This window comes from Vulpes vulpes, chromosome 3 (genome assembly GCF_048418805.1).
Source record: "Vulpes vulpes isolate BD-2025 chromosome 3, VulVul3, whole genome shotgun sequence".
In the NCBI taxonomy this organism is placed as follows: domain Eukaryota; kingdom Metazoa; phylum Chordata; class Mammalia; order Carnivora; family Canidae; genus Vulpes; species Vulpes vulpes.
Genome location: NC_132782.1, coordinates 72810904 through 72824340, shown reverse-complemented (window position 1 = coordinate 72824340; position 13437 = coordinate 72810904).

Sequence of the window (13437 nt, the reverse complement as noted above, 5' to 3'; positions counted from 1 at the left end):
GCAAAGCTGTGGCCCAGGTGTTCTTAAGCAACCTCTCAATCATGGATACTCTTTCCCTGCAGAGACCTAATTTGGGCTATAAGGAAGGGCGCTCTGTAGAGGTGACCTCTAAATTTAGATCTGAAGGACAAGGAAAACATCTCAGACCTGCATGGACTGGGGAGCCTTCTCTTGCTCCCTCATAAGAGAAAGTGAGCCCAGTAAGGGTGACAGGAAACCCAGCCTGGAGTGAGAGGCGTGAGAAGGGCTGCTTCCTAATGGAATTTCAAACCTTGCTTGACTGCTGCCAGCTACAGAGTAGTGGCCAATGGAAATCATGTGTTTCTAAGTCACTGGAGTTAGAAGTATTTCCTAATGTTAAATGCTATTTGTGATGGAAAAGTCTTGTAAAGAGTTTGACATTAGGAGACAGGATGAGGCAAACCACAGATGGTAAGTGGCTTGCAGGATTCTCCAATATAGACAAAAGGCACAGCCATATCTTTACCAGTATACATATTTGTTCAAAGGTGTAGAATTATAAAAAAATAGGTATGTTAATGTATACTGATAATGTAGTTTACGCATTTGTAGTTGTAGTTTACACAAACATCATTAGTAATGATGAAAGTAATAAAATATATACATGAGCAGTTTTCTCTTAAAGATATAATTTCCCCTCCCAACCCCGAATCTGCAACATATTTTTTTCCTGTGTCAGGCCTCAGTGAGATGCATAATTATTTTTAAATTTTAAACACTTTTCTCTTGCAAGTACTCAGAGTGATTGTTAAGAATTATATTGTATGACTTAAGACTGTTGATGAGTAGCCCCCAACAATCCATCAAAAGAATTCCTCTTAAGGGTAAACAAATGGTGTACATGTATTTAAAATATGGTCCTCAAGATTGGATAAATGCTTTGGAAGACCAATAAGCAAATCAGTAGATGATGAAAACATGAGGAAATATAGTAGTTTTGGCTTATAATTTTTGTAGCATTTTGTCATAGTAATTTTTTAAAAAAATTTATTTAAATTCAATTTGCCAACATGCACCCAGTTCTCATCACATCATGTGCCCTCCTTAGTGCCCATCGCCCAGTTACCCCATCTCCCCACCCACCTCCCCTTCCACAACCTTTTGTTTGTTTCCCAAAGTCAGGAGTCTCTCATGATTTGTCTTCCTCTCTAATTTTTCCCCACTCAGTTCTCCCCCTTCGCCTATGGTCCCTTTCATTATTTCTTATATTCCACATGTGAGTGAAACCATATGATGATTGTCCTTCTCCAACTGACTTACTTCACCCAGCATAATACCTTCCAGCTCCATCCACGTCGATGTAAATGGTAGGTGTGCATCTTTCTGATGGCTGAGTGATATTACATTGTATTTATAGACCACATCTTCTTTATTCATTCATCTGTCAAAAGACAGCTTGGCTCTTTCCATAGTTTGGCTGTTGTGGACATTGCTGCTATGAGCATTGGGGTGCAGGTGTCCCAGCATTTCCCTACATCTGTATCTTTGGTGTAAATACCCAGTAGTACAATTGCTGGGTTGTAGTTGTACTAATTTTTGAAGTTTATGCATCCTGGGCAATTGACTGACATTTGTACCCAACATATGCGTTTTAAGAGTCCACACATACCTACCTCCACAGTGAAAAATAGGAGAGAACTCAATGGTCAGCTTTAGAATTAGCGATGAGGTTGGCTAAGGCCCTGAATCCATGAACACATTCTCACTTACTGTAAATTGTGAGTGTCATTCTGTGTTGCACTTGAAATACAATGAACCTGACTGATGTAAGAGCAGAATGTGTTGCTGGCTCAATCTGCACCCCAGAGGCTTTCCTGGTTCTGTTCTTCAGCCTGGAAAAACATACAGCAGAGCAGCCCAATAGACAGTATTTATGGGTTGGATCCTACTCTCATTTGGATGAGAAGAAATGAAAATGTAGAGATTTGGTGGGAAGGAAGGGATCTGAGGGTGAGAAGAAGTATCCTGGGTGGGGTGGGGTGATGAATAAGAAGGAGGGTCAGATTTATTTTCAGACACTGTTAGAATGCAATTATTGGTTGTAATTCTGGTGATCAAGACGATGGACGAGTTAAAGAGCCTTTAAAAAATAGCTTTTTTTACCCCCTGGACTTTAAAGTTTTTGTTACAAAATGTTAAAGATCTAACATTATAATTTCGGTGCCTTAAAGGGTAGATCTGAGATTTTATAAAAGTCCTATCAGCTCCTACCTCTTAGCAACACTCATCAAACCACTGTGTGAATTTGGCTAATGAGTCTTCTTCCTATGCCTTCTTTGTTTCTTCTTTGATTTAGGGCTCCATTTAGTTTCCCAAGGCTCTGGATTTATAGGCAAGCTTAATTGTTTCCAGGTTTGAGTTTATATTGGGTGCGTACAGGGCCAAGATTGGGAGCCTTGTTCTGTCTTTAATTTGCATGCCAAATGCCATTTTTCATTGGGCCTCACATTATTGCTCCTTGCTGTGTATCATGCGGGTAGAGCAAAGACATATTGTGCAGCACCATGCTCTGCCCCTGCTCTGGTAAGGTTTTATGATTACTGTTAATACCTTTCTTCATGTATTTCTTCACTCAGGCTAATATGCATAACATTCGTATTAAATGTAATCACAAAGAGAGTTGCCTGGAAAGCCAATTAAGTTTTCCCCATGACTTGTGCAGGAGTCGATTTTAATAAGGCCACATACCATGTTCATGAGTACTTGAGAAGAGAGAAAGATTAAATGTGATGAAGGACGCCCAACCAAGAGTCTACCTGGAAAGTCACAGAATGGAGAGATTTGTAAAGGATTAAGAAGCAAAGCCTGTGCTCTGGCTGATAGTGAGCACTCCCCTTTAGTGTGGACGCAGTTTAAAATTCATTCTGTGGAGCCTCCTCCTTGCTCCACTGAGTCTCCTGTGATGTATCCATTTATAACTTATTTGTGCAAATACTTAAAGCAAATCCCTGGAGACCTCTGGAAAAAGAGCTTATAAAATATTTTAGTGTTTTATCATTTGAAAACTGATCATTTGCATGCCCCACTGAAACTTGTTTTGGTATTCTAGCAAATAGTGAAATATGAGCCACCCTTGGAGGACCCTTACATTTAGATAGAGACCTAGACTTATAGAGACCTTTGCATGTGATACTTCACAGGCCTGGACTGTTCTTTTCTCCTTCAGGAAACACAGCCAAAGTTTTCATGGAAACATCTTTAAAATGTGGGGCATGGTTGAACCCCCAAATAGTACAGGTTGTCTTTCAAATTTAATCCCAAGTTAAAAGGACAACTGCATCTCATGCATGAGACCATGACAGAAACTGGAGGTTCAAACCTATCCTGGCCTAATTCAATAGGATTATTATTACTACTATTTTGTTTTAAAATGAGAACTTCAGGAATGTGAAAAACAAATGGCACCCCGGGATGACAGGTGTAAACCTGGAATCTCCTGGCCTGATCAGTCGCTCCATTTGGTCATATTACTTGGGCTCCAACCAGCTCACTAAAGGCTCTGTTAACTCTGAGCATCTTTATACGTAGTAATAACACTAATCATCGGCACAGAGCCTAGTCTGTGATAAAACATTCATGGGAAGAAGTCAGAGTTCGAAGTGAGGATCCTAATACCCACACCCCCATATCAAGGCCTTACTTCCACCCCTGCTCAGCAGAAGGTTCTAGTTTTCCCACCTTTACCATCTACTTGCCCAGTTCAGATCACCTTGTAGTGGCTGTCATCCTCTGGGGCATAATAGGAATAGGAGTGTGAATAACTAGCTTCTGGAGATCCTGCCTGGAAAATTTCTTCTCTGAGAAATTCCCTGTCCCCAGCTGGCTGCCTGGGCACTTTCTTTCTTTCTTTCTTTCTTTCTTTCTTTCTTTCTTTCTTTCTTTCTTTCTTTCTTTCTTTCTTTTCTTTCTTTTTTTGTTTTCTTTCTTTCTCTCTGTTTCTTTCTTTCTTTCTTTCTTTCTTTCTTTCTTTCTTTCTTTCTTTCTTTCTTTCAAGTTTCAAGGGTAGAATTTAATGATTCATCAGTTGCATATCACACCCAGTGCTCATTCCATCACATGCCCTCCTAAATGCCCTTTCCCTAGTTATCCTCTCCCCCCACCTCCCCTCCAGTAACCCACAGTTTGTTTTCTAGATTTAAGGATCTCTTATGGTTTGTCTCTCTCTCTATTTTTAACTTTTTGAGGGCCCTCCATACTCTTTGCCAGAGTGGCTGCACCCGTTTGCATTCCCACCAACAGTGCATGGGGGTTCTTTTTTCTCCACATCTTCACCAACACTTGTTGTTTCTTGTGTTTTTTATTTTAGTCATTCTGACAGGTGTGGGTGATATCTCATTGTGGTTTTGATTTGCATTTCCCTGATGATGAGTGATGTTGAGCATATTTCCATGTGTCGGCCATCTGTATCTGGGGCAAGGGTTGTTAACCAAGGGTAACTTGGGTCCCCCATGGGGCGTTTGGTGAAGTCTGGAGACATTTTGGTTGTTACCATTGGTGGATGGGTGCTGCTGGCATCTGGGAGGCAGAGGCCAGGGATTCTACTGAACATCCTAAAATGCACAGGACAGGGGCACATTCTTTCTTGACCACCACTCTGATGCCTGGAAGACATCAGGGTGCCCAGAGAAAGAGGAGCATTTGGAGCCCACAGATTGGTTCAGACCCACAGATTGAGTCTACCACTTATTAGCTGGATAAATTTGGTGGAGTTGATTAGCATTTCTGAGGTAGTGTTTCCCCATCTGCAAAATGGGTACACAGTAGCTTCCATGCTGTAGGTCGTAGGGGCTGTTGCAAGGGACAATAGTGACAGACAACCAGAAAGTGCCCAGGACAGGAATGCTCAGCAAAGAGGATTTCCTCTCCCCTACCTGTTTTTTTTTTTTTTAATTTTTTTTTTAATTTTTATTTATTTATGATAGTCACAGAGAGAGAGAGAGGCAGAGACACAGGCAGAGGGAGAAGCAGGCTCCATGCACCCGGAGCCCGATGTGGGATTCGATCCCGGGTCTCCAGGATCGCGCCCTGGGCCAAAGGCAGGCGCCAAACCGCTGCGCCACCCAGGGATCCCTCCCCTACCTGTTATAGGTCAATTTGCATAAGGAGGAGTGGAGCAGGCTGCTGCTTCCTGGCCTGAGTACATTCTAAGGTGGTGATCCTGATGGTCAGTAGGTGCCATCCTTCTACATAAGCCAATAAGCCCAACTTTAACTCCATCAATGCCATTTCCTCCTTGTTTTCAACTTAAAAGGGAACTGATTTCCTTAATCCATATTGTTTTGCTGTGCATGTGTTTGTAAGTAAATCCGAAGCAAAGCTTTGTAATCTCTACAGTTTCTCTCTGCATGGTGTGTCATAAGTACACAAAGTGTGTATACTATTGTGCCATTAAATGCTGATGTCTGATGCTGTTACGCTGTAGTCAACGATACTATTTCTTTGTGCTTGTCTGGACTAGTGCGACAGATTCTTTTTTTTCATTTACCAACCGTGGTGAAATGACAAAACGGAGAAGTAAAATGAACAACAGATACTGGGTTGCAATCAAAGTTATTAGTTTTGTGTATTTTTTAAAAGACCGTAATTTGCAGGGTGCCTGGGAGGCTCAGTCAGTTGAGCATCTGACTCTAGATTTTGGCTCAGGTCATGATCTCAGGGTGGTGATATTGAGCCCCCACATCAGGCTCTGTGCTGGGTGTGGAGCCTGCTTAATGATCCTCTCTCTCCTTCTGCCTCTACCCCCACTCATGCACATTGACGCACATGCATTTTCTCTCAAAAAAACCTCCAAAACTCTTAATTTGTTAAAATAAAGATTTTTTTTTTTTTACCCTGGCTGTACATTAGAGTCATTTGGGGACCTTTAAAAAACTGTAGCTACCAGGGCTTCGCTACAGTCTAATAAAATCAAAATATCTAGGGGAAGGGCCAGGGCCTCCCATTAAAGCAGCATGGAACCAGAATGACTACTTGAAAGTGTAAACAACTACAGACTATTGATGCTCATCAATAAAGCAATGGGGAAACCTGTACTTGTGGTTCGAACAGCTTGGAGCAATTACCTAACTAGAGAGTTGTGATGATTAAAAGTACCTTTAAAACATGATTTTAGAATGTTTCTCATACTTTTAAATGTTTTTCGTATTAATACTTTTAGTCTCCAACTTTCAAATCTTTATTATAAAACATTTTTGCTAAATTCTGTATCCTCTATGAACCCATGAGGCAAAAAAGATTCTTTTCTAAAGAATTTTTAAAAATTGTAATTATTTGGCTAAATTGTTAATAGGTTCATTGAATTGTTTTATCTTATTTGTATTTACATTGAACAGTTTGTGGAATAATATAGATTTTAATTGTTTTTCAGCTTTGCTGAGGAGTAATTGGCGATTAAAAATTATATATATTCAAGGAGTAAAACTTAAAGAGTTATTTGTACACATTGTGACACAGTCACAATCAGGTTAATCAATGTATCCATCACCTCACAGAGTTAGCATTTTTTCATGCCTGTGCTGAGAACTGCTATGAAAATACACTACCTGAGCATTTATTCTCTATTGGAAGCGTGGCCTGATGGCCTGATGCTCTCTATCAGTGTTCTTAGGTTTTAAAATGCACTAAAACCATGTGGGGATCTTGTTATAAATGCAGATTTTAACCAGCAGGGCTGGGGCCTGAGGCTCTGCATCTAGCAAGCTCCCAGATGGTACCAGTGCTGCTGACATGATACCACACATTTCTTGATGGATTCTGAAGCACTTTCCTTACATACATACATGGTTAGGATCACTGTGTCTTCACGGTGAGTTGACGCCTTCATTATTATGTAATATTTTTCTTTACTGTGGGTAATATTCCTTCTTCTAATGTTTCTTTGATATTAATATTCCCATTCCAGATTTCTTTTGATTGTGTTTTTCTATCCTTCTATTTTCTTTCTTTTTGTCCTATCTTGTCTTTATTTTTAAAGTGAGCTTCTTATATAATTCAGTCTTTTTTTTTTTTTTTTGGTTTTGTTCTTTTAGAGGAAGGGAGAGAGTATGTGCAAAAGTGGGCGGGGGAGGGGCAGAAGGAGAGAATGTTCTTTGTAAAGATTTTATTTATTTATTTATTTATTTATTTATTTATTTTAGAAAGAGAGAGAAAGTGAGTGAGGGAAAGTAGCAGAGGGGGAGGGAGAGAGAGGAGGAAAGAATCTCAAGCAGACTCTGTGATAAGTGCAGAGCCTGCTCTGGCTGGATCTCATGACCCTGAGATGACAACCTGAACCAAAAATCAAGAGTTGGAGGCTTAGCCAATTCAGCCACCTGGAAGCCCCTAATTCAATCTTCTTTTTATTTATTTTTATTTTTTAAAACACTTTTATTTACCCATGAGAAAGAGAGAGAGCCAGCATGTGAGAGAGCACAGCAGGGGAAGGGACAGAGGGGCAGGGGGAGGGAGAAACAGACTTCCAGCTGAGGAAGGAGCCCTTTGTGGGATCCCATCCCAGGACCCTGGGATCATGACCTGAGCGAGGCAGACACTTAACTGACTGAGCCACCCAGATGCCCCAATCTTCTTTTTAGTATAATCAGATAACCTCTTTTAATTGGGGTGTACTGACCATTTATATTTCATGTAATTATTGATATGGTTTGATTAAAACCTACCATCTTACTACTTCTTTCTACTTATTCCATTTCTCTTTTTTCTGCCTGCTTTTGTATTGAGTATTGTTTAGGATCCCATTTGATCTCTAATATTGGCTTATTAGTTCAAGGTCATTTGTTTTTTCTCTTGGTTTGGAGGATTTCTGGAGTGACCAATGCCCAGTTGGCCTTACTGTTTCTGGAGTTTGAAGGAAATATTGTGCAGGCTTCTTCCTGACTCTGGGCCTCTGGATCTCCCTTTTCATAGACCGCTTATTTAGAAAACTTGTAATTATAAGTCCTATCTCTGCCCCTTTGAGATATCAGTCTTTCTCAAGGACCTGGGAGCCATCCCTTTGAAACACGACCCTCAAGAAAAGTAGGGTCTCTGTGGGAAGCGGGAGTGTAACTTCAACAGGCAACAATTGGCAAACTCATATGGCCCAAGTACATTGATGAGCCATTCTCAGTGTCCTCTAGGACTTTTCCATTGGCTCACCCCAGTGTTTAAAAATCCTCCTGCCTTTTGTTCCAATGGAGTTGAATTCAATCTCTTTCCCCTATTGCTGTAGTCTTGAAAAAGTCTTCCTTGCTGTTTTTAACAAGTGTGTAGTGCAGTTCTTCTTATAGAAGAATTTACAAAATATATTTTTGCTTATCACGGTCTGCTTTTAAATTACATTATTTGTGTGTAAGAACCATATGGTCCCTCCCTTCCATCCTTTCTTGTTACCCATTTCACTTTTACTGGTGTTAGAGGCTCCATCATTCATTGTAACTCTTTTTGTCTTACTGTGTTTTAGAATGATTAAAACCAGAAATATCTTTTTATGTTTACCTTTTCCATTGTCTCACTCTTCTTTCTATAGATCTAAGTTTGCATCTGCCATCAGACTTCTTTTGCTTGATGAACATCTTTGAGGACTTTTTGAAGAACATTTCTGCTGGTATATTCTAGCATTTATTGTCCAGAAAAGTCCCTATTTCAACTATTTTTTTTCATTGTGTATAGAATTCTGGGTTGTTGGGTTTTTCTTTAAAACTCCTTTTTATATATGGTTAAATTTGTGATAGCCAAGTAACCCAGGCAGGGTGCTTTCTGATAAAACCTGGTACTCTCTGATGCGAAAGACTGAATTCAACTGAATCCTGCCTCTTCCAGGGCCTGGGGGGCATTGAAGGTATCAGATGCCTTCTGAGTCAACCACCCCCTGCACTACAGAAATGCTTCACTGAAAATTCTGTAAATGTTTCTGGAATGGTGAAAGATTAGTGTAGGCCAGTGAAGACACAAATGTCTCTTCAGTTTTAGGTGTCTATTTCATAAAAGTTATAATTTTATGGTTTATCTGGTATTTTGTCATGCTTAGAATTGGGGCAACTTTCTTCAAAAATTTCTGTATTTTACATAAGAGCAGAATATAGAGTTTTTCTAATTCCCTAAAATAAAACTCATTGTTAATACCTCAGTCTCTTTTGGCTTTTTCTGATGGTCAGGTTGTTTCTGTAAGTAAAGAAAAAATAATTTACCCTGTAAAATGCTTAGCTTTTGAGGTATTTGGAACTTTGCTTGTATATATGAACACCTAAACCAGTTGTGTTCATTTCCTATGAATGCTGTAACAAAGTATTACAAACTTGGCAGCTTAAAACAAAGGAAATATGGTTTCTCATGGTTCTGGAGGCCAGACATCCAAAATCAAGGTGTCAGCAGGACTGTGTTCCCCCTGGAAGCTCTAGGGGAGGATCCTTGTTTGCCTCTTCCTGCTTTTGGTGGCTGCCAGCTTTCCTTGGCTTTTGGCCACCTCATTCCACTATCTGCTTGCTTGCTTGTTTGTTTGTTTCCTTCTTTTTAAAGATTTATTTATTTATTTGAGAGAGAGAGAGCTTGCTCAAGGGGAGAGGCAGTGGGATAGGGAGAGAGAGCATCCCAAGCAGACTCCTCACAAATGCAGAGGTTGATCCTCGAAATGATCCTGAGATCATGACTTGCACTAAAATCAAGAGTCAGATGCTTAGCTGACCAAGCCACCGAGGCACCTCTCTCTGCCTTTTTCTTATACCACCTTTTCCTCTGTATGTGCATCTAATTTCCCTCAGTCACTTTCTTATGAAGGCACTTGCAATGGCATTTAGGGCTCACTCAGATAGTTCAGGATAACCTCATTTCAGAATTCTAAATTGACTCATATCTGCAAAGACTGCTTTTCCTTATGAAGTCAAATCTGAACACAGGTGTGAAGTATTTAGCCTACTGCCCCAATGTTATTTTACTGTATGTAAACTTTTCTTGAACATCACTGTTCCTGAGGGTTAGTAGAGAGTTCAAGGCATTCCATAGCTGAAAGGAGGGCCAGTATGCAGAATTCTTTGATTTGGGATTTTTAATGGATAAAAATCATCATCATAAAGTAAATATTTACTGAATATTTATAATGCGCCAGGCCCAAGACAACATCTTTAAAGACTGACTCCTAGAAAGATTGTGCTAGCACCAGCAGCACTGAAATTCTTGGGAGCCCATTAGAAATGCATGATCACATCTGCTCAGTCAAGATCTTCACTTTAGCAAGATTCCTACTGATTTGTCTGAACATTAAGGCTTAAGAAAGTTCTTTGCATATTAATGTATTTAACGTTCATCATTATTATTGTAGGCATTATTGTCAGCACCTGTTTCACAGATGATGAACACAAGATTAAGAAAGTTTGGGGGAAAAAAAAAAAAAAGAAAGTTTGGGGGGAAAAAAAAAAGAAAGTTTGGGTAATTTGCTCAAAGCCACTTAGTTAGCAGGGGTGGATCCTATAATCTAGGCCAGATCGGCTTTTCCTACTTGGTACCATTAACCCTATCTGATTTCCTGCCTCTTCATACAGCAAACAATGGCTGTTGACTCATTAGAAACACAAGGAAACCTACTTTCTGGCAGCTCTTATAAGTCCCAAGAGTTTCTAGTGTACTCCAGGCTTCTCCAGGCTAGTCAGTTACTCAATATAGCCCTGTGGGGCTCCCTGAAAACAGCATTTCTATATAGTATCATCCTAGATAAATTCTCTAGACTTGCTGAAAGGAGCAGTTAGTCAATTGCTTGAGCATTGGTTAATGAAGTGACTTTTATTTTGCAGAAAATGAAAGTGCCAATTAGAATCAGAACAGGGATATAACCCTTGCCATCTGCCTCCTGTTTATTTGCATAGATGAAAAAAATGGACTAGCAGACACTACACAAGAGGGTGGGAACTTACTTGTGGTCTACGAACAAACTTACAAGGGCTCTGTGGCATTTTCTGTCTCTCAACAACTTTGGGTTTAATGATTTAAATTAATAGCTTCTCAGGAAGTGATATTAGGTGTGATGCTTCTAGGTGACATGAGTGTTCCCTTTGCTGTCCTTTAAGCATCAAAAATGGTTTTCATTGCAAACCTCCTTCCATCATAAATTATGGCCATGAATTCTCCACATCATGTTTATTAACAAAAACAGTGTTCTTAACAAATACTCAAGAGGAATTTTCAATCTTTATTTGTAAACATTTTATTTTAGATATATTTTATTCATCAGGGATGACAACCCGGAAAAACCTCTATCTGCCAAGTTAGTATATAGGTGTTTTACCCAGTGTCTCATTTATGCCCAGAACAATCTTATGAGGTTAAAAAATCCTATCTTCCTTTTACATAAGAGAAAATAGAGGTGCCAAGAAATTAACTTTGCCACGGGCCAAGGTTACATGGCCAGTGAATAGTGGAGTGCTTCTGACTGCAGTGTTCATGTTCATTCCTCTGGGTGCTCAGGATTCAGTCCGTATCCCCTGCATTAATCTGAATTATTCCTTATCAGCTTGCCTTGAAATGCAGCTCAGACCCAAACCCTTTCTCTATTACTCCTTGATCTTCAGGTTCATTCAGGGTCAAAGAGCCTACACGGCTCATTTCTTAGACATTCTTTGGCCTTGCTGAGTCTTGGCCACAGGTTGCTTGTTAACTCTAGGAAGAATAGTTTTAGGAAATCTCATTCAAGAGAAAGGCTGTTCTTACATTGTGATAGAGGAAAAGAAGACAGTTGCAACAGTACATTAAAAATATCAAATCCCTGATGATGAAATTCTCTTCAATCAAAAACATTCCTGTGGCTTCAGCTCACTCTTCATTGACATACTGTTGTTTACTGTTCACAGAGTTTCTTCTTTATAAGAATCCTTGTTGAAAAGGGGTTATCTTTTATACAAAAGTGTTCACATTGAACAAAATGAGTACACAATTTTTGGAGACATTGCTGATGATGAGAATGACAGGTCCTTCTGAAATGTCTCTCTGCTGGGGTCGAGCTGAGGCTTTGATGTATTATGAAGTGAGTCTACAGCCAAGCAGTTTGGAATCCTTTCCCACTGGTGAGAAGATTAATATTGAAAGATGGGGAAATGATCTTACAGCAGAAATAATGGTTATAAGTTCACCTTCCTCCTATTCCCCTATGCAAAAATGTGATGTGAATTAAATCACCCCAAAAGGAAAAAGAACACACAACGTTTATTTGAGGCATGCAGTATGAATCCATATGCTCTGCAACTCATTGTTCAGATGTATTTTGAAGCCATGTATCAAGTTTAGAAAGTGCAACTAGGACCCAGTTCTTTTTCCATTAAGCTTTTAGTACAATTTGGGCAATAGTTGAATTATCCATTTTTGAATTTATAATAAGAGTTGCAACCTGGCTGGTTTTTACCTTGTCCCTGAAGATTCAGTTAAAACTGGCCTAAATCCCATCTTACATGCAGTGTGAAGCCCAACCTTTCTTGCAGTTTATCAGATGATTCTTGGCTGCTAATAGCTCAATAAACTCTGGCTTTGATTTCTTTCTTTTTTTTAATTATTGGGACTTCATCAAGATTAAAAGCTTCTGCACAGTAAAAGAAGTGGTCAACAAAACTAAAAGACAACCTGCAGAATGTGAGAATGGAATATTTGCAAATGGCCTATCAGATAAAGGGCTAGCATCCAAGATCTATAAAGAACTTATTAAACTCAACACCCAAGAAACAAACAATCCAATCATGAAATGGGCTGAAGACATGAACAGAAATTTCACAGACGAAGACATAGACATGGCCAACAAACACATGAGAAAATGCTCCACATCACTTGCCATCAGGGAAATACAAATTAAAACCACAATGAGATACCACCTCACACCAGTGAGAATGGTGAAAATTAACAAGACAGAAAACCACAAATGTTGGAGAGGATGTGGAGAAAGGGGAACCCTCTTGCACTGTTGATGGGAATGTGAACTGGTGCAGCCACTCTTGAAAACTGTGTGGAGGTTCCTCAAAGAGTTAAAAATAGACCTGCCCTATGACCCAGCAATTGCACTGCTGGGGTTTTACCCCAAAGATATAGATGCAGTGAAACACCAGGACACCCACACCCCAATGTTCATAGCAGCAATGTCCACGGTGGCCAAACTGTGGAAGGAGCCTTGATGTCCATTGGCAGATGAATGGATAAAGAAGATGTGGTCTATATACACAGTGGAATATTACTCAGCCATTAGAAATGACAAATACCCACCATTTGCTTTGACATGGATGGACCTGGAGGGTATTATGCTGAGTGAAGTAAGACAATTGGAGAAGGACAAACAGTATATGGTTTCACTATATGGGGAATATAAGAAATAGTGAAAGGGAATATAGGGGAAAGGAGGCAAACTGAGTGGGAAATATGAGAGAGGGAGACAGAACATGAGAGAATCCTGACTCTGGGAAACGAACAAGGGGT